The sequence below is a fragment of the Mustela lutreola genome, chromosome 2 (genome assembly GCF_030435805.1).
Source record: "Mustela lutreola isolate mMusLut2 chromosome 2, mMusLut2.pri, whole genome shotgun sequence".
In the NCBI taxonomy this organism is placed as follows: Eukaryota; Metazoa; Chordata; class Mammalia; order Carnivora; family Mustelidae; genus Mustela; species Mustela lutreola.
Window position 1 is genome coordinate 41232608 of NC_081291.1, and position 18458 is coordinate 41251065.

The 18458-nt window shown below is 43.1% G+C and overlaps 1 long non-coding RNA gene across 2 annotated transcripts; it reads left to right on the plus strand.

Moving 5' to 3' along the window:
• Positions 1-48: 48 nt before the first annotated feature.
• Positions 49-17200, plus strand: LOC131825791 (uncharacterized). 2 transcript variants are annotated; one of them, XR_009351310.1, is made up of 3 exons: positions 49-135; positions 1294-1367; positions 16941-17200. It is a non-coding gene; the product is annotated as an uncharacterized LOC131825791 (long non-coding RNA). The 2 variants fall into 2 exon arrangements; XR_009351309.1 differs by having other exon boundaries at positions 76-378.
• The last annotated feature ends 1258 nt before the right edge of the window (positions 17201-18458 follow it).

An 18458-nucleotide genomic window follows, 5' to 3' on the forward strand; every position in this document is an offset into this window, starting at 1 on the left:
TCACCAGGAAAGTGATCTGGAAGCTCAGAGTTCTTTTTCTCATTATTGCATCAGCATCACCTGGGAGGTGGTTAGAAATGCAGGACCTCAGGCCCCACCCTAGACCTCCCGAGTCCGAATGTGCATTTTAATAAGGTCTGCAAGCAGTTTTCATGCACGTGAACCATTTCAGAAAGTACTACTCTCAGGGGCTAGAGACTATAATATACAATTGTTCATGAGGTCTGATATGTATGTGTTGGGGAAAATGAATGTGGACTTGGTCCTGGTGACTGAGCATTGGAAGGGAAGCTAGACTGTGAACAGAAGGGGGCTCACACCCAGCCACTGAACTGGTGAGGCAGGAAACAAGGAACCTCTTCTGTTACATATAAAATGGTAGGCGTGCTGATCCCTCTGACATGTGTTCCCTTGACGTCAACTTTGCTAAGTTCTTTTCCCTGTTCTTTTCTCTCATCAAAACTTATCTGTATTGTGGTGTTCTTTCTCAACAATCCTTGCCTCATGAGAGTTAGGTAATATAAACTAAAGACTTAGTATTAGGTAGTATCTCAGAAATTTGCATGATGTGAAAGATCTTCCTGAGATAGTATTTTCATCCCAAGAGTTAGGTGGGTAGTAGAAAATTTAGAGTGCCAAGGAAGACCCAAAGGGCTCATTAAGCAATACCACGTTGAGGATTGTGACTGTTAATGACCAGAACTTTGTGTATCCCAGAGCGGTAGGATGAGGGTAGGACTAGTGGATTTGTATTCATAGAGGGCAATCGGATATTGAGAAGTGGCTAGAGGAAGTTTGGAAATGATCATGATCATTAGAGTGACTATGCATTATACACCTACTGTGTGCTGGGCAGTCTGCTGGACATTAGAACTTTGAAAATGTTATCCCATTTCATCCATGCTTTAACTCTATAATCCTTATTTTATAAGCATAGCAGCTGAGGTTATAGAACTTGCACAAGGTCACACAGCTAGTGTCCAGTGGAACCAAAATTGGAACTCAAATTGGATGGATGGCAGGGCTAAAAAAGTACCTCTGGATATCTAATTTTTGATGCCATAAGCACACATATAAGAAAAATTAGAAGGACTGTGAAGATAAAAAATTCCCCCCCTCCGTACTTTATTTCTGTGTGAGACAATAATATTTCATAGTGGGAGTCAAGATTTTGGATAGTAACTAGGATACCCTTTAAATTTTATCCTTGAGTTTGTACTTGCAAAATGAAACCCCAAAGTATTACCACTTTCATCAAAACTTTTGTTTTGTCTTTTGCTGAATCACAAATAGTTCTTGTATGAAGACATCATGAGGGTTAATTGAGTCTGACCTGGAAGAAAATACCTATATGTTTATATGAAAAGGTAAGAAGTTTTGTATTCATAAAATTCTATCTTGTAGAACAAATTGTATGTTCTTTTATATGTTTTAACAGCGGATTCTAAAGGACAAATAATTTTAAAGATTTTTGATCTTACAGAGTTAAGAAAGGATAGAGCACTAGTGTATACCTTTTAACAATCTTTTGGGAAAATTACCATTTTAGGCTCTTGTGTAGATATACACACATTCTAAAAGATACAGGATATGGCAATTTTAATTTCAGAAGACCAAGACTTTGGAATGATATATTAATATATTCCATAATAACAGTCCTTGAATTTACTCTCCTTGGTTTCTAGGAGTTCCAGTGATAGGGGCTGAAACACACATGATGTTCTTCCCAACCATCTGGAAACACAGATGTTTAACTGCTATCTAATAGGGGTCACTTAAAAAAATAAGTGGGCCAGAGCAACAGAAAACCTTTTTTTGCAAATATAATATTAGTGCATCTGTTCTAAGGACAACATGTAATTCTCTCTAGCTATATGCTACAAGGAAGGCAGAGAAGATTTAAATTTATAGGGGAAGCAGGAATGTTTCAAAGAGTTAGGAGTCGTGGATTTGATGTCAGCCACTGCTTCAAACACAACCTCCACTGTCTATGGGAATTTATATAGGTCATTTAACCCCTAGTTATCCAATAAAATAGTGACAGGAATGGCATCTGTACAATGTGGAAAGGATTACTGGGAGAATTGGATGGAAGGATGCATGGTAAGCTTTAGCACGGGACCTGGCGTGTTATAGTTAAGAGAAAGCTGCTTTTACTGAAAACTGACAAAGGTTACATCTGATTATTTACAACAAGGAAAGGAATTCTGACTTCAGCTATATATGGGAGCTCTGGATGGAAACTGGGTGAATTAGCATTAGAATGATTGGAAAATGCTTTAGAACTTGGCCATTCTCAGCCCCTTTCTATTTCTGCTCAATTACTAAGAACTGTGGCTTTTTACGGGGTCCTGTGAATTTCTTAAGGCTCAAAAGGCAACAGTGGGGGCTTCTGAAAGAAAATGGAGTTCTGTAGATTTATTTTTTGTATTTGTGCCAAGCCCTTTAAGATGCCCTATAATTCCACCAAGAAGATTTTCGAAAGTTCTACCAGCTTGGAGAATCTGAAAACCAATGTCTAGAGGATGATGGGAAACTTGATAACTAGACCAATGTGTAGTGGATCATGTTCCTGAAAGATCAGCAAAATCTTGGATCAGGCTGTGGTCTATACTTCTGTTCTTCATTGAAATCTTTCTGCTTTAAAGGCCAGCAATGGTCTTCACTAGGAAGTGATAGAGACTCTGTGGGAAAATGATAAATCACACACAAACCTTTTCATCTTTATATAATTATGGTTTAAATTTTATTGTTTATGCATAACAACATGGATGAAATTGTGTCTTCTCAGCAGCTGGTTGAGGATTTTTTTTTTAACTGAGGAAATGTGGCCTTTGCTGAGAAGTTACATTCAACCGGCTATGGGGTTGGAGCAAGTGTGGGGCCGGGACAAGTGTTCACGCAGAAGAAGGAAGTGACTTTACATTTATAAGAATCAGAAGTTGGAGTCGAGGCAAGGGGCCAAGAGAGATTGAGAAGCCACGGGGTGGGGGTGGGATGAGAAAGAGGGAAACCCACTGGGTACTTAGAAAAGAGCCTGGATAGGAGAGACGGTCTTGTGGGGACCTTTTTTTTGAGATCATCACTGTGGGCTCTGAGGTAGAAGCATCCTCTTTGCCTCACTGAAAAACTTCCACAGAATTTACATTGTTCCCCAGTGCTCACAGTTTAAGCAGATTCTTTTTTGGAGAACACAAAAAGCTACTTACTGAGGCTGCCTCAAAGTAGACGTGAGGGGAAAATGGAGCCTGTGTGGGAGGAAAGCGACATATGGTGCCCATAAGTGGCACATGCTAATTGTGGAGAAACGAGAAAATATGGGTGAGCAAAAGAAAAGAAAGGAATCGCCCAGATTTATACCATCCCGAGACAGCTATTCTTAATGTGTTGATGGCTTCTGGTCCTTGTTCTAGATTATTGTGCACATTTGTGTTGTTCTATTATACTTTTCTTAAAAGAAAGTGCGATCCATGCAGTAAATACTGCCTTCCAACCTTTTTCATGTGTCTAACAATATGCTGAGGCCATCCCTCTAACAGCAGAGTGTTTCTGGTGGAGGCATGTAGAATACTCATGTGAGAAGTACTGGTTTCCTGCCTGCTGCTCTCACCGTTACTGGTCTCATCTTATCCTGATGGCTAAATCCTAAACAGGTATCTGTTTATTTATATTTAATTTATCCTTCAGATAAATTTTCCCTTCTCTGCTTCTTCCTCTCACATTTCATTCATCTGTCCGTCAATGAATAGTTGCTGTCTGAATCTGCTTGGGCTACTGTAGCAAAGTACCAGGCTGGGGGACTTAAAATGCAGATATTTATTTCCCAGTTTTGGAGACTGGCAAGTTCCAAAGAAAGGTAGTGGCAGCTTCAGTTCCCGGTGAAAGTTTCCTTCCAGACTTGCAGACAGCTGACCTCTCTCTGTGTCCTCACATGACAGAAAGAGAGAGAGAGAGAGCAAGCCAGCTCTTGTCTCTTTCCCTCTTTCTGTAAGGAAGGCCCTAAAGACCTCATCAGACTTAATTAACTCCCAAAGGACTCACCTCCCCATAATATCACATTGAGGGGTAGAGTTCCAACATGTGATTTGTGGGGTAGACACAAAACACTTAGATTCTAACAATTGGTGAACGTTTCCTCAGTGATGGGCCCTGGTTGAGGTTCTGGAGATACAGATTTGTTGACCTCCTTATGGAAGACACAGGCTATGAATCAAATGTGGAAAGAATAATTTAGGGAAGTCATGCAAGGAAGTCATACTGGAGCTGGGATGTGAAGGATGAACAGGAAATAATTAGGGGAAGACAGGAAAGAAGAAGATCTCAGGGAGAAAGAATAGTAGGTGTAGAGACTTGGAGACAGGAAGGAAAATTCTAGAACAAAGGACTGAATGAAGATGAGTATTATGAAAGGAGACATGGCCAAGAGGTTGCCAAGAACTGCTGGTTCAAAAGGATCTAGTATTTCCAGGCCTTATTTTAAATAAAATTGCCCTTAAGAAATGTTATATCACATTTAATTGTATTGCATTTGAAATATTCCATTGAGTTAGGTTATTCCAATGAGAAAATTTAAATAGAAAACTACCAGACTATGGATATGGTAAGGAGGAGGCTGAGTAAACCTGAATGAATCTTCAAGAACATATAAGAAATCCCACTTTAACAGTATTTGGGATTCCTTTAACAGCCCACAACTAAAAGCTCATCTGGGTTGGGCTTAAAAGAGATACGCCCATTCCTAGTGAACAAACCAGCAGTGTAACTAGATGGGCTTAGTCATATTCGGTAGGTTCTTCCAAAGGACCATTTCATTAGTCACTAATCCTGGGCCCAGTCTTTTCTCAGCCAGCAAAGTATGGCATCCACAGAGCAAAACAATGTGGATGAAAAGCAAGAATGCTATTGCTCAGTTAACAGAACTCCATGATATTGTTGGACAAGGCCCAGAATTAAAACACAATTTCATGAACACTTCACTTTCATGAACAATACCGGTGAGAATTCTAGGTATTATTTGTTGCTCAAATGTAGTATTTGGCAATTACTTTGCTTTGGCTTGGGAGGCCACTAGCCCACATTAGAGCGTTTGTGTGAATAGGAAAATGGCATCCCCTACGGCAGATGCTTGACTTAGTGATGTTAGAGGGCGTCTGTGTGAATTAGGAAAAGGTAAACCTCCCTTTGCCCTCATCAGTGTAAGTCACACCAGGAAGTGCAGCATGGTCAGGGGACTGCTGGGAGGACTGGGGCTTTACTTGCACCCCCTGGGTGTCAGGCACAACCAACAAGAATACACCAATGATTTTGCTTTAATCTCATTTTGATGTAAATAATGGCTATGAGGTTGCTGGCCTCATCTTTACTTTGGTGATTTTTTTAAAGCAAAAGTGAGGTGCACCTGGGTGGCTTGGTGGGTTAAGGCCTCTGCCTTGAGCTCGGGTTGTGATCACAGGGTCCTGGGATCGAGCCCCGGGTCGGGCTCTCTGCTCCTCGGAGAGCCTGCTTCCTCCTCTCTCTCTGCCTGCCTCTCTGCCTACTTGTGATCCCTGTCTGTCAAATAAATAAATACATAAAATCTTTTAAAAAAATAAAGAAAAAGTGAAAAAAAAAGGCAAAACAAACAAACAACAAACAAAAAACCCCAGGCTTAAAAACCACCATTTTTCTTTTATTTGAGGTCCCAATATTTGACCCAGTACATTACCTGTCCTTATTGTCATACTGAGAACAATTGATCACATTGCATGAATAATTTCTTACTTCCACAGGAAAGTCAGCAGACTTGACCCATTTTTACTTATGATGAAGGAGACCATTAATTTTCAAGATTGCTCTTTTCTTACAGTGCTGAGTTACACTATGCTCAAAGCATAACTTTGCTTTACAGATGCTTTTCTGGCTTTTATCTTTCCATTTATTAGTGGTCTAGAAGGACCCCTATTTATGGCTCTTTATTGATGCTTCTAGGAAACTGGTAGCAATCTAAAGGGAATATACTAATACTATAGTAAATGGAATTGATTCTCTAATTTCCCTTTCTATTTTTTCCATTGTTAGAGTATAAGAAAACAACCGATTTCTGTTCAATTTTTGATCCTGCCACATTGATTTTGTATCCTGCCACATTATTGAATTGCTGTATAAGTTCTAGTAGTTTGGGTGTGGAGTCTTTTGGGGTTTCCATATAAAGTATCATGTCATCTGCAAAGCACCAAGAACCATAAGATACCTGGGAATAAACCTAACCAAAGAGGTAAAGGATCTGTACTCAAGGAACTACAGAACACCCATGAAAGAAATTGAAGAAGACACAAAAAGATGGAAAAGCATTCCATGCTCATGGATCAGAAGAATAAACATTGTTAAAATGTCTATACTGCCTAGAGCAATCTATACTTTCAATGCTATCCTGATCAAAATTCCACCAGCTGAGTGGGGAGCCTGACAATGGACTTGATCCCAGGACCCTGGGATCATGACCTGAACTGAAGGCAGATTCTTAACCCACTGAGCCACCCAGGCACCCCTTTGAAATTGTTTTTTAAAATGATTTTAATGGCTACAGAACCAACAGGGAAAAACCCAAATGGTTTCCTCAGCAAGTTCTCCTCTCAAACCACTGTGCCCAGGGAAAATTATTATGACAACAGGGGAAAATAGGGCAGTTCAACTGAATCCATTTTCTCTTCTTCTGAATTGTCCTTCTCAAGTATACAACCTTTGTGCCAAATATCGACTCTATTTAGGCCAATCATTAAATCGAGCTTAGCACCAAATTTACAACTTTTCAAGAACACGAAGTGAGCTGGTTCTGGACAGTTGGAAGATGTGCATATGAGCACGGAAACTTCTAGACACCCCCAATTTCATTAGTCTTCCCAAGGGCTTCTTTTGTGCTCTCTGATGTGACTTGCATCATTCTTTAGTAATTTAAGGGTATGTTCCTTCTCTCTTTCTAACACTGCCTTTCCACTTAGAGATGATCTTTTTCTCTCACATCCATTTTCAAGATAAACAAAAAGAGGTTTCTCTCTCACAGTCTGCCACAGTGTGGCAGTCAAAACAGAGAGAGAAAGAAAGAAAAAAAGAAATACAACAATTATATAAAGGAGGAGGGGCGACACGTAGGAAGCCAAGAGCATGGGCATCGGGACGTGGTTGAGGAGAGGCACACATGCCAGGCGAGCTCAGGGGCTTGACACAGAATAGGGTTCATCAATAATTTCACCCCACAAATACCCAATCTACCTTGTTCTGGAAATGGTGACTGTTGAGGCCACACCGACAAGATATCCTACAGCCAGGAGCTGTCTTCTGTGAATTTATTTTCCTTCTAGTTAAATGGCAAGTAAAGCAGGTTGGGTTTAGGAAATTTGGGGTTTTGTCTCAGCTCTGCCATTAGCTTGTGTTTTAGTCAGCTATTGCCTTAATTATGCTGCAAAACAAATCACCCCGAATCTCAGGGACATGCAACCATAAGCATTCTTTTCTGGGTCCCTGGACTGTGGCTTGGCAGGCACAGCCCTGCTTCTGGCTGTGAGTCTGTGGGTCAGCTGGGGTGGCCCTGCTCGAGGCTGTCAGTCAAAGTGAGGCTGACTCCGGGGTCTCTCATGCTGGGGTCAAGCGGAAGGGACGGCCGCTCTTCCGGGCATAATCATCTCATATAGGAGCTCAGAAGCTCCTGAAGAGCTGATGGGAACACACCATTCCTCGCATGGCCTATGCCCGGAACTGCCACCTTTCTTCCTCCACTGGTCAAATTAAGTCATCTGGTTGAACCTAACATCAAAGAAGGGGGGGGGGGGCTGGGTGGCTCAGTGGGTTAAGCCTCTGCCTTAGGCTCAGGTCATGATCTCAGGGTCCTGGGATGGGGCCCTGAATCAGGCTCTCTGCTCCGCAGGGAGCCTGCTTCCTCCTCTCTCTCTCTCTCTCTCTCTGCCTGCCTCTCTGCCTACTTGTGATCTCTGTCAAGTAAATAAATAAAATCTTAAAAAAAAAAAAAAAGAAGGAGGTGGGGTGGGGGAGACTACCTCTCCCTTGGAGTGGGGAGAGGAGTGATTACTGGCTGAACAAGAGAATTTGCCCTAACTTGATTTCAGGTGTAGCAACTGTATCTCTTCTTAAGGTTTATGGAATGGGGCTTTGGACCACATAGGCAGGGAGAAATAGATCTTGCCAAAGATCAGGTGAGGTAACAATAGTTATTAACTACCTTTATAAAAGTCAAAACTAAATATACTTAGTGATCTCCACAAAAATCATAATTTAGGTTGGGTATATTATGTTTTAAAGATTTATTTATCTATTTTAGAAAGAGAGAGCATGAGTGAGGAAGAGGGAAAAAGAATCTCGAGCTGATGCCACACTGTGGGCAGAACCCCATGCAGGACTCAATCTCATGGCCCTGAGGTCACTACCTAAGCTGAAATCAAGAGTCAGTCGCTTACCTGACTGCACCACCCACCTGCCCCAGGTTGAGTATACTATTAAATATCAGAATGTCAATGAGAAAGTTGCCACTGGCTTTTGACCTCTTGAATGTTTCTGTTCCAGCCCACTGGAGAAGTAGCCTTACGGAAGCAAAGGAGCAAAGCTTACCAGGTTACCCAGTAGCAATCTCCCACGTCCACCCCAGGGTTTCTGATAGATCAGGGATCAGGGATCAGCGAACCATGGCCCGTAGGCCAAATCTATTTTTGTACAGACCAAATCTGTAACCCAAGGATGGTTTTCAAATTTTTCCATGCTTTCATTTAAAAAAGAAAATAATATTCTGTAATGTGTGAAAATAAATAAGATACAAATTTCAGTTAAAGAAAAAGTCCTTCTTAAAACCTCATCATGTTCCTCCATGTTTGTATTAACCCCGCTTCTGGACTATAAGAGCAGAGTTGAGGACTAAGGGGAGAGATTGTAGGGCCAGGAAAGCTCAATATATTTACTCTATGTATACTGGCTTCTGACCAGGAACATTTGCCAGCTCCTGAACTCAACAATTCACCCAAATATAAGATATGGACATTGTATGTGTTTCTTAGAGGGTTTGAGGCCTAACTGTTCTGTACCATGAGACAGAGAGGGGAACACAGTATCTGATGGGTCCCTGTGCCTCCCCTAAATCAGGATCACCCTGAGAAAGGCGGGAAGCTCAAAGGCAGGGATCCCTGACTCTCCCTTAGCACAGAGGGAGAGGGCAACTCAGATCTGCCCACCTCTGTAATGAAGAAAGAAATACTGTTTTTTTGGCTGCCTGGGCAAAATTCTGTATTTTCCTCCTTGGGTGTTTCTTGGCCCTGGCTGGGTTCAGTATCCAGCTACTCAATGGCCCATAGAGCACGCCTCCATGACTTCCTTGTCTATATTTCCTATGGCATCATGAGTGATGCCAGAAACGGCTCTTGAAGTCTCCCCCTGGACACTGATTTACATTTCATGCTGGTCAATGCTGACAATTTATCTCCTATTGTTTTTCACACACATTTTTCTAAACCTCCGTAAGCTTAGATTTGGATTTAATTTTTGTTTTATAAAAACAAATGTCATCCCACAAGGGGAGATAGCTTTTGTTATAAACACACACGTGTCGGACTGTAAAACTTAATGAAATTCACAACCGAACGTTATAATAAAATGGCCTCGGGACAGAAACAGTCTGATCAGCCTCCAGTGAGTCACAGATGATCGGCTGGAATCGCACACAGGTGGCTGAGGGCACAAGGCCGCTGGCGTCTTGCCTCACAGCACACAGGGGACGTGCATTTTATGACCCAACTCTGCGTGCCCTGTCGTGCTTTATTGTTTGCATATTTCTGTTGAAACCTGCCCTGGCAATGTAGCTGTGGAGAAATTACAGTCTGCAAAACCACACTCATTAGGAGAAGTAAGCAAATATGTCATTGCCCGAGAAAGGACCAATTGATTTGCAAAGCGGCGTCCAGATGAGGTAACTCAAGTTTTGGGGGCCCTGACTGAGATTTGCAACTTTGAAAAGGAGCATAAAAGAATGACTACCCTTCCTCCTTCCTTGTCTTTAAGTCTTTTTGGGGTAATCCTGTGGGAGAATGGGAAGTATTTTCTGTAATTTGGGTGACGTGCTTTATTGAGTTGGACAGAATCATTGAGAAAGTGGACATGACTTTCAGTTAATGACATAGAAATATCTGAGTGGCTTTGGGGAGTAGCAGTATGGAGAGAGCTTCCCAATCTTTCATTCCAAAATTAAATCACGAGCTCTATTACAACTGTTGGGAGGTGTTGCAAGCTTGCTGAAATGATCTGGGGGCCCATTTACAGTACTTGGTTGTGTCCCCATGCTGAGCTAGCTGATGGTGGGGGGGGGTGGGGGGAGGGGGGTGAGAGGAGTACATTCTAAGAAAAATAATGCAGACCTTATCGTGAGATTGACTGATGTTACAAGGGAAATGTATGGGACCATCAGCAACATGAGGCTAATAATGCAGAAAAAGCTACCCAGTGTGAAAATAAATGCATAAATACTATTGCATTATTTTGAGAACAAGTAAATCACCTAGGTTTTTGGAATCTTAAAAATGGTGGTACCACTACCACCAGTAGCCACTTCTAAGGGTATCTTCCACCCTTTTCTGGATGATATTTAGATGACAGAATGGTTAAGAGCAGGCTCGGGAACCAGACCACCAGGGACTAAATCCTGGTCTGCCCTGTAAGAGCTCTGTGACCTTGGGAGATTTTTCTAGGATCTCTGTGCCTCTGTCTCCTTTGCAGAAAGAGATAAGAATAGCAACTACCCGAAAGGTTACTGTGCTAACAGTAAGTTCATCCATGAGAAGAATTTCACACCATGCCTTGCACATAGGGAGTACTTCACTGATATTAGCTGTTATTATTGTAATTATTTGGTGTATATGTTTGTACATCCACTTAGGACTCTACAATCAAAAAGTTATTTAAGAAGAAAGAGGGATGAGAACTACCATTTATAGCATACCATGGGCTAGGTCTTAGCTCATGACTTTCTGTTTATTGTCTTTTCTGCTTCTTCTAATGGTCTTACAGTGGTACAGATGAGAAAACACATTCTAAAAAGGCAATGAACTCAGAAAGTGCCCATCAACTATATGTAGGAAGAGCTAGTGTCAGCCACTCACTGATCTATGCCTGGGTAAAGAGCTTGAGTTTGGAGTTTAATTCCTGCCTCTGTCTCTTATTAACTGGTCTCGGACAGTTTAACCTCTTTAAACTTCGTTTGCTCCCTACAAAAAGTGAATAATGATAGAAAGTACATCACAGGTACACCGTAAATATGAACACCCGCCAGTGTACAGCACAGTATATGGGACTTGAAAGATAACGATCAGTGGCCACTAACCACAGGAGATGCGCATGTCTGTTGGGTCTGTATTTCCTCATCAGAACACTTATGATGTGGTTAGCCCATCCATCGTCACTATACCAGTGTGACTTGTAGGATAGTGGTTACCCAAAGTAGAGTAATTACCATGTGTCCTCAATTTCTGGGACAAGGCTTTTAGCTCACATCGGGTGATCAATAAATACACAAAATGGTTGTTGAATAGCTAAATAAATCCATTTTTTATATTTAAATTACTCATTCTTGGGTTTTCTTTGAGGGTATGAAAAAAGGCAGCATACATACAGTGGAATATTATTCATCCTTAACAGAGAAGGAAATCCTGCCACCCAAGGCTTCAGGGACTAATCTGGAGGACCTCGTGCTAAGTGGGAAAATCAGTCACAGAAAGATAAACACTGTAACTCTTAGATGTAGTATCTCAAATACAAATACTTATACGATGTATTTAAAATCATCACACTCTTAGAAGCAGAGAGTAGAATGGTGGTCTCCAGGGGCCATGGGGAAGAGGAAATGGGGTAGAACTTTTCAATAGGTAGAAAGCTATAGTTATACAAAGTCACCCAGTTCTAGAGATCTGCTGTACAACATTGTGCCTACAGTTAATAATGGTATTACACACTTAAAAATTTGTTAACTCATGTTAAGTGTTCTTACCACAATATCATACACACACACGAAAGCTACTAGAACTGAAATTTTTGAAATAGTTCCCATTAATTTCAAGGAAATGTCACCCAAGAAAATTTTTCTTAAATTTTAAATTAAATTTAATTTAATTTAAAAATTTTCTTAAATTTTTCTCCTTCCTTAATTTGGCTTGAAGAACTGACATTTATGGATGATCCTAATAAGTCTTGCTGCTCTTTGCAGAAAGAGGGATGGTGATAGGAACAAGAAGTCATGGCCTGCCTGGCACTTCAAGACTGCTTAGTGACACGGCACCATCACTACCAAAGTGCTACCACCATTAGCTCATTCTCTGTGCAGCAAATGATACCCAGACCTTTCCAACCACGTCCTCTTTAACCCTCCCATCAACTCTTCGAACGAGAATTCTCATTTCTCTTTTCTCAGTGAAAAAGAACTCATGTTCAGAGAGTTCAAGTGACTTGCCCAGGGTTACACAGCAGGACTGTGTCAGGGGCACGGTGGGGATATCACTCTGTCTGACACCAGAACCCTTGTACACTTGCTGTCTCACTCTAGTCTCCCAATTCTGCGACGGATTTATTGAGTACCTACCACTAAGTAAGTAGGTATGTTTAAAGAGGTTAGAACAGTGTCAGGCACAGAATAAGTGCAGTGTGTTTGGTAAATCAGTAAATACGTAAGTTCTGGGCTCGATTGAAATAGAGCAAGGAGCAAAGCACATCACGGTCCCTGCTCTTGGGGACTATGATGGGGGAGATGACAATGAGCATAATAAGTGCGCAGTAGAGTACGGCAGAAGGTCAGAAATGCTGTGGGAGAACTCAAGCCCCTCTGGGAGATCCAGCAGGAATGTTCCTAGGGCTGGCTGGTTGCAGTATTCAGTGTGGTGGTCAGGGCAGGACTCAAGGAGAAGGTTCATGAAAGAAGGTCCCCTGTCTGAGGGAAGGTATCCAACAGGGAACAGCTAGAGCAAGTGACTGCCGGTGACTGAGGAACTGGAAGGAGGCCAGGGGGTCTGGGCTGGAAGAAGCCAGGCTAAAGTGGCGGGACATGGGGGTGCCTGGGTGACTCAGTGGGTTAAAGCCTCTGCCTTCTGCTCAGGTCATGATCCCAGGGTCCTGGGATCGAGCCCCACATTGGGCTCTCTGCTCTGCAGGGAGCCTGTTTCCTCCTCTCTCTCTCCCTCTCTGCCTGCCTCTCTACCTACTTGTGATCTCTGTCTGTCAAATAAATAAATAAAATCTTAAAAAAAAAATAAAATAAAGTGGCGGGACATGGAATTAGGAGGAGGAGGGGGTGAGGGACGGTAGACACTGTAGGATAGTCCAGTCCAGGCTGCTTGGCTTAGCATCCCACCATCTGACCCCTACTGGCTGGTCTATTATTTGCAATTCTTGCTTGGGGACATTTAGAAGGTCTCAATAGCCACTTCCACAGTTTGACACCTGCGGGGGAGGGGCAGAGAGGGTTGGATAGAAGGCACAGGCGCCAGCTGGTCAGCAGGGTCTGCTCAACCCAGGAACATGAGATCCGGCAAAGGGTAAAGGTGATGTGGGTGACTGCAAACCTACAGCATCTGTCCGCCCGGCACAGATAAAGGGACTAAAAGGGTCTGAAAAAAAAAAAAAAAAAAGCAACAGAAGGAAAGGCTCTCTGGGAAGAATAAAAGGCTGAGCAACACCAAGATTGGTAAATAGGAGTGTGTGTGTGTGTGTGTGTGTGTGTGTGTGTGTGTATTTAATTCAAATGAATCACTGTAGTAACGGCCTGCCATGAGCAAGTTACGACAGAGAACCCAAGACAACTCTGTGACATGGAACAAAGTTTCAGGCATCTCGAAACACTAGAAAAGACATTGACATTTGGAGTCAAGAGCAAAGATGGGCAAACATTTTCTGTGAAGGGCCAGAGAGTAAGTTGGGCTCTGTGGGCCCTCTATGGCCTCTGTTGTAACTACTTAACTCAGCTGAGGTAGCAGGAAAGCAGTGGCAAAGGGTTCACAAGGAGGTGAGGCTGTGTTCCAATAAAACTTTATTTATAAAAATTGCAATAGTCCTGATTTGGCACATGGGCAGCACTTTGCTGTGCCCTGAGCTAGGGACTTACATTACTGTTAGTTCTGCTCAAATGCCTCCTCGCTGAGGGTCTCTACCTGCTGCCAGGACCATGTTAAGTGCTCCGCCTACTAAGCCTAATAGAATTCTTACAGCACAAATATTAAGATCTCTAGTTTGCAGATGAAGAAAGAGAGGCTTTGTTCAGAGAGGGTCAGTAAATTAACTAGGGTCACACAGCGATGAAGGTGCAGAACTGAAAAGCCAGTCGTGGGACACGATTCCTCATGACGTGTTCTCTCTGTCAGAACACACAGAACCTCACAGAAAAGCCACGCAGATAGTAATCGGATGTTTAGCCCTTTGTACCAGGCATGAAAAACCAAAGAAAATGAAGCTGAGATTTCAGTCACCATGTATTGTAACAGTCACAATGTCCATTTTACTTCTGGGAAAGGAGAAACAACAACAAAAAAAGTTATGTTTCTACTTTGCCTTCTTTGGCATGTGTGTGAACTTCCCTCCAGAGATTTCAAAGCTGCTTGGCTCTGAGGTTCTGCATTTCTCTTGGAAACAATCTGTGCCTTTATGAATGCCAGAGGGGGCTTCTGGGCGGCAGAGGGATGGATCAGGAACTCTGCCCTTGTCCTGAGCGACAGACGGACAGACTTGAGAAGGAAGTGGGGTAGGGAGTGAAGTGCAAAATTATTCCTTAAGTCCTGTAAACACTTCAAACTTGTACAGAAATAAGGCCACTGCCACGTCCTTCTCCCTGTGCTCTGAGAACATCAGCCTTCTCTCTGTCCACAGATTACATGCCAAGCTCTGTCCTGAATCATGGCCTCTGCTTGGAATGCTCATATGCCTGGTGTCTCTTGAGACTCAGATCTTGGACTCAGTCCTTTCATCTTCAGAGGAACTTTCCAGAGCTCCTAGTCTCCACGTGCCAGCCTCAGGACTTTATCACAGTAGCCTCTACATGTTCTTGTCTACTCATTCGTGTGCTTTAAATTTTCTGTTGATGAGATCACACACTCCATGGAAACCAAGATCTTGCCTATTTTGTTCATCACTGCCACCAGTTGCCTAAGCCAGAGTCTAGCACAGAGAGGGCATCTGGAGAGTGTTTGTTAAATGAATATGTGATCGACAACAGTCACGAAGCAGCTACATGGAGTGTTTATTAACAGCCAACGCTGTCCTGATCCTTCACACGCATTTTCTCACAATTCTTCTCAGCAACTCAGATTCCTCAAGGAATGCTGATTTGTCCCCATTTTACAGAGGGTAGAGTGGAGACCAGGAAACGTGAGCCCTGCAGGCACACCGCGCCACAGCTATGATTTTCACTCAAGCCCATCTGACTGGGAAGCCCCCATTTGCAAGAGATGGGGAAACTGGAAGATGTGACCATGCCTATTCATGACCCTAAGGGATAATGACAATGTTCTCACTAAGGGACAAAGAACCAGGACAAGAAAGGTAACAGAACCACACCAGCCTCAGTTTCTCCGAGGACCTACGCAACAGTGGAGGCATTGTCATCTGTGTCCAATTCCAAGAAATGTTCAAGAAGGAAGAGCAGACTGACTGCCTGCACGTTTCTGAGGGAGTCCATGGGAGGGCACCAGGGCATAGCTTGTTCTGGAACCCCGGCGAGGCGGCGCTGCTGTCATTTGGTCCGGCCACATTCTCAAGGTGAGTTATCAAAGAAACAACTTTCAGGGGGGAACTAGAAATCTCGCTGGGGAGCCCTACTCTCCACCCAACCTGGCATGTCTAAATCCTGCTTTGGGTGTGACAGTCGTCGCCTCCGCCTGGTTGGGGGCTGGATTAAGAAGTGACACTTAATAAAGGCGTCTCCAATTCCACCACTTCCATTTGGGCTTTTGGCACATTTGCTTCGAGTTTCCAGCTTTGATGTGGGGCCTCGTTCAGCCGGCTCTGGAGCTGGGGAGCAAAGCGGCTGCGAGCAGGAGGTAGGAGGGAGGCTTGGTGTTTGAACTGGCACAGTGATTGATTAACCCTTTCTGCAACTTCTCCGGTGAAAAATAGACGTCTCGGTGAAGCGGGCTCCAGATGGCCACAGGATGTAGGCTACATTTCCTGAGATGCTGATTTGGGGGGTTGTACGCCCTGTAACAGATTGAGTTTGACATGTAGCCATACGACCATGCGAACCCCGGGAAGATTGGTTTCCTGGAGGGTCTTGGAGGAGTTTGGGAGTGGAGATTTCCTTCTCTCAGCAAATTTCAGTCTCAGGGTAGCTCTGGTTCCCGCACAGCACACAGAGCAATCCAAAGAGAAGGGACAAAAATAAACTCTCAAATAAAGCACACATACAACTTATTTTGGTCTTGGTTCTTTGTTTTGCATTTTGTGGACTCCACTGTCAACTCCTAAGCCTTGAATACAACTGGGTTGAAAAGAAAGCAGGAAAAAAGAAAAGGAAGGAAGGAAATGAACTGAAGGAAGGAAGGAAAGAAGGAAGGACACGGCAATACTGAATTTGGCCAACAGGCTTTCTAAAGAAGTTTGTGAAACATAACCCTGTTGCCATAACATTCAGTGAATAGAGCAGTATTTTCATTTTGGGAACATCATTTAATATTTTAAGGCAAGAGACACTTGCTCTTTTTTCTCCCATTTATTGCATTATTCCAAACACACTTATTCTGGGGTAAAGTCAAAGGAAACCAGCTCTAGTCTCTTGCTTAAGTGAAAAAGAAGGGAGTGTTTACAAACATGTTTTTAATCAGACTTGTTTCATTTTATTTATTGTTTTTGCCATTTACCAAACATGTTGCTAGTTCTTTCGAGGAAGAGAAAGTACCATGCGAAATGTGATTATGTTCTCTCTGTTGCTTTACCCACAGATCCAGGCTTCACAGTTACCAGTTCTGAGAGTGGGGAGACTTGGTTACCTGCCATCGTGAGACCCGTTTGGAACCCTGGAACTCTGGGACCCACCGCAGCCACCAGGCCAAGCTCCTCACCCAACCCTTGAAACCAAACCAAAAAGCAGAACAAATATGCCTTCCTCCACTTCTTAAACATGTTTGTAGCGGGAAACTGGATGCAAATGAACAGAATGGCTCAGTATGGATATGGGCATATGTTTATTAAAAAAAAATAATAATAAAATAAAGCCGGTAAGACAAGGCATTGGTTGGTTGCAGTAACTCAAGATGTGTTATTTGACCAGAGCAGATTCAGCCTCAGCTATCAGATAGGTGAATTTTTGCCTGTGCATCATTTCTTCTGATTGGTGCTGGAGAGAAATTGTTATGTCTATTTGGCCGGGGCAAGCTTGCTTCGATGCTGTTAGAATGGGGCTCAGCATTATGTGGATTTAGGTTGCCGTTCCCCCATGTCTCACCCATGGCAGACATCACTAATCAATGATGGCACTCTTTCCCACTGAGTCCACGAGGCCTCAGAAGCCTGTCACTGTGAGGCACTGTGCAGTCAGTCAGACAGTGTTGGAACTGTCAGCACATGAAAATCGACTAGGGCTAACTGCAGGTGACACAACAGTGTCTTGCATTTTTGACAGCCTTCCATTATCCCCCAATATTCCTCCTATTTGTGCCCTCATGTAATTAACTCCCTTGAGTACAGGCTAAACCTAGCACTTCACTCTAACAAACAGAATATGGCAAAAGGGATGACGGGATGTCACGACCTCCTTTTGTCATGACAAAAGACTGTAACTTTCATCTGGCTGGCACTCTGCTCTTTCCCTCTCACTCTGAGGAAAGCAGCTGCCATTGTGTGAGTAGCATCATGGAGGGGCTCAAATGACAAGGAATTGGAGGAGGCGTCCCTGTGAGCTATTGGCTCACAGGGAACTAAGACCTGCAGTCCAAAAGACAGTAAGTGACTGAATTTTGCAAAAAACCATGTGAGTCATCTGGAAAGTAGACATCTCCCTGGCAGAGCTTTGACATGACTGGAGGTTTTGGCAGATACCTTCAACACCATCAGAGGACTCAGATTTCTCACTTATGGCAATTATGAGGTGAAAAATGCGGTTGCTCTCAGGCTGTTGTTCAGTCCTGGGTTGATTTGTTACACAGCAAGAGATAGCTAATGCAGTAAGATTTTAGCAGACTCGAGGCAAGGAAGAAGGAAGGGATTGAGGGTACTTGTTCAAATAAGGAAACTGAGACTTAAAGGAAATTCAAATTTTTCTGGGATGGAAAATACCTAAAAACACATCACCCCTCAGTGTGGAGCTTCTTGGCCTTGGGGTGAATCTGTCACTCTTACCAAACATTTCCTGCTTGTTTAGTCCAAGTGTGTCCCCCCATGGGATCTTAGAGATACACAAAAGCAAGCCCTCCTCTCCGTCCTTAGATATTTCAGGGTTAGGACAGAGGTGCTAGAAGATA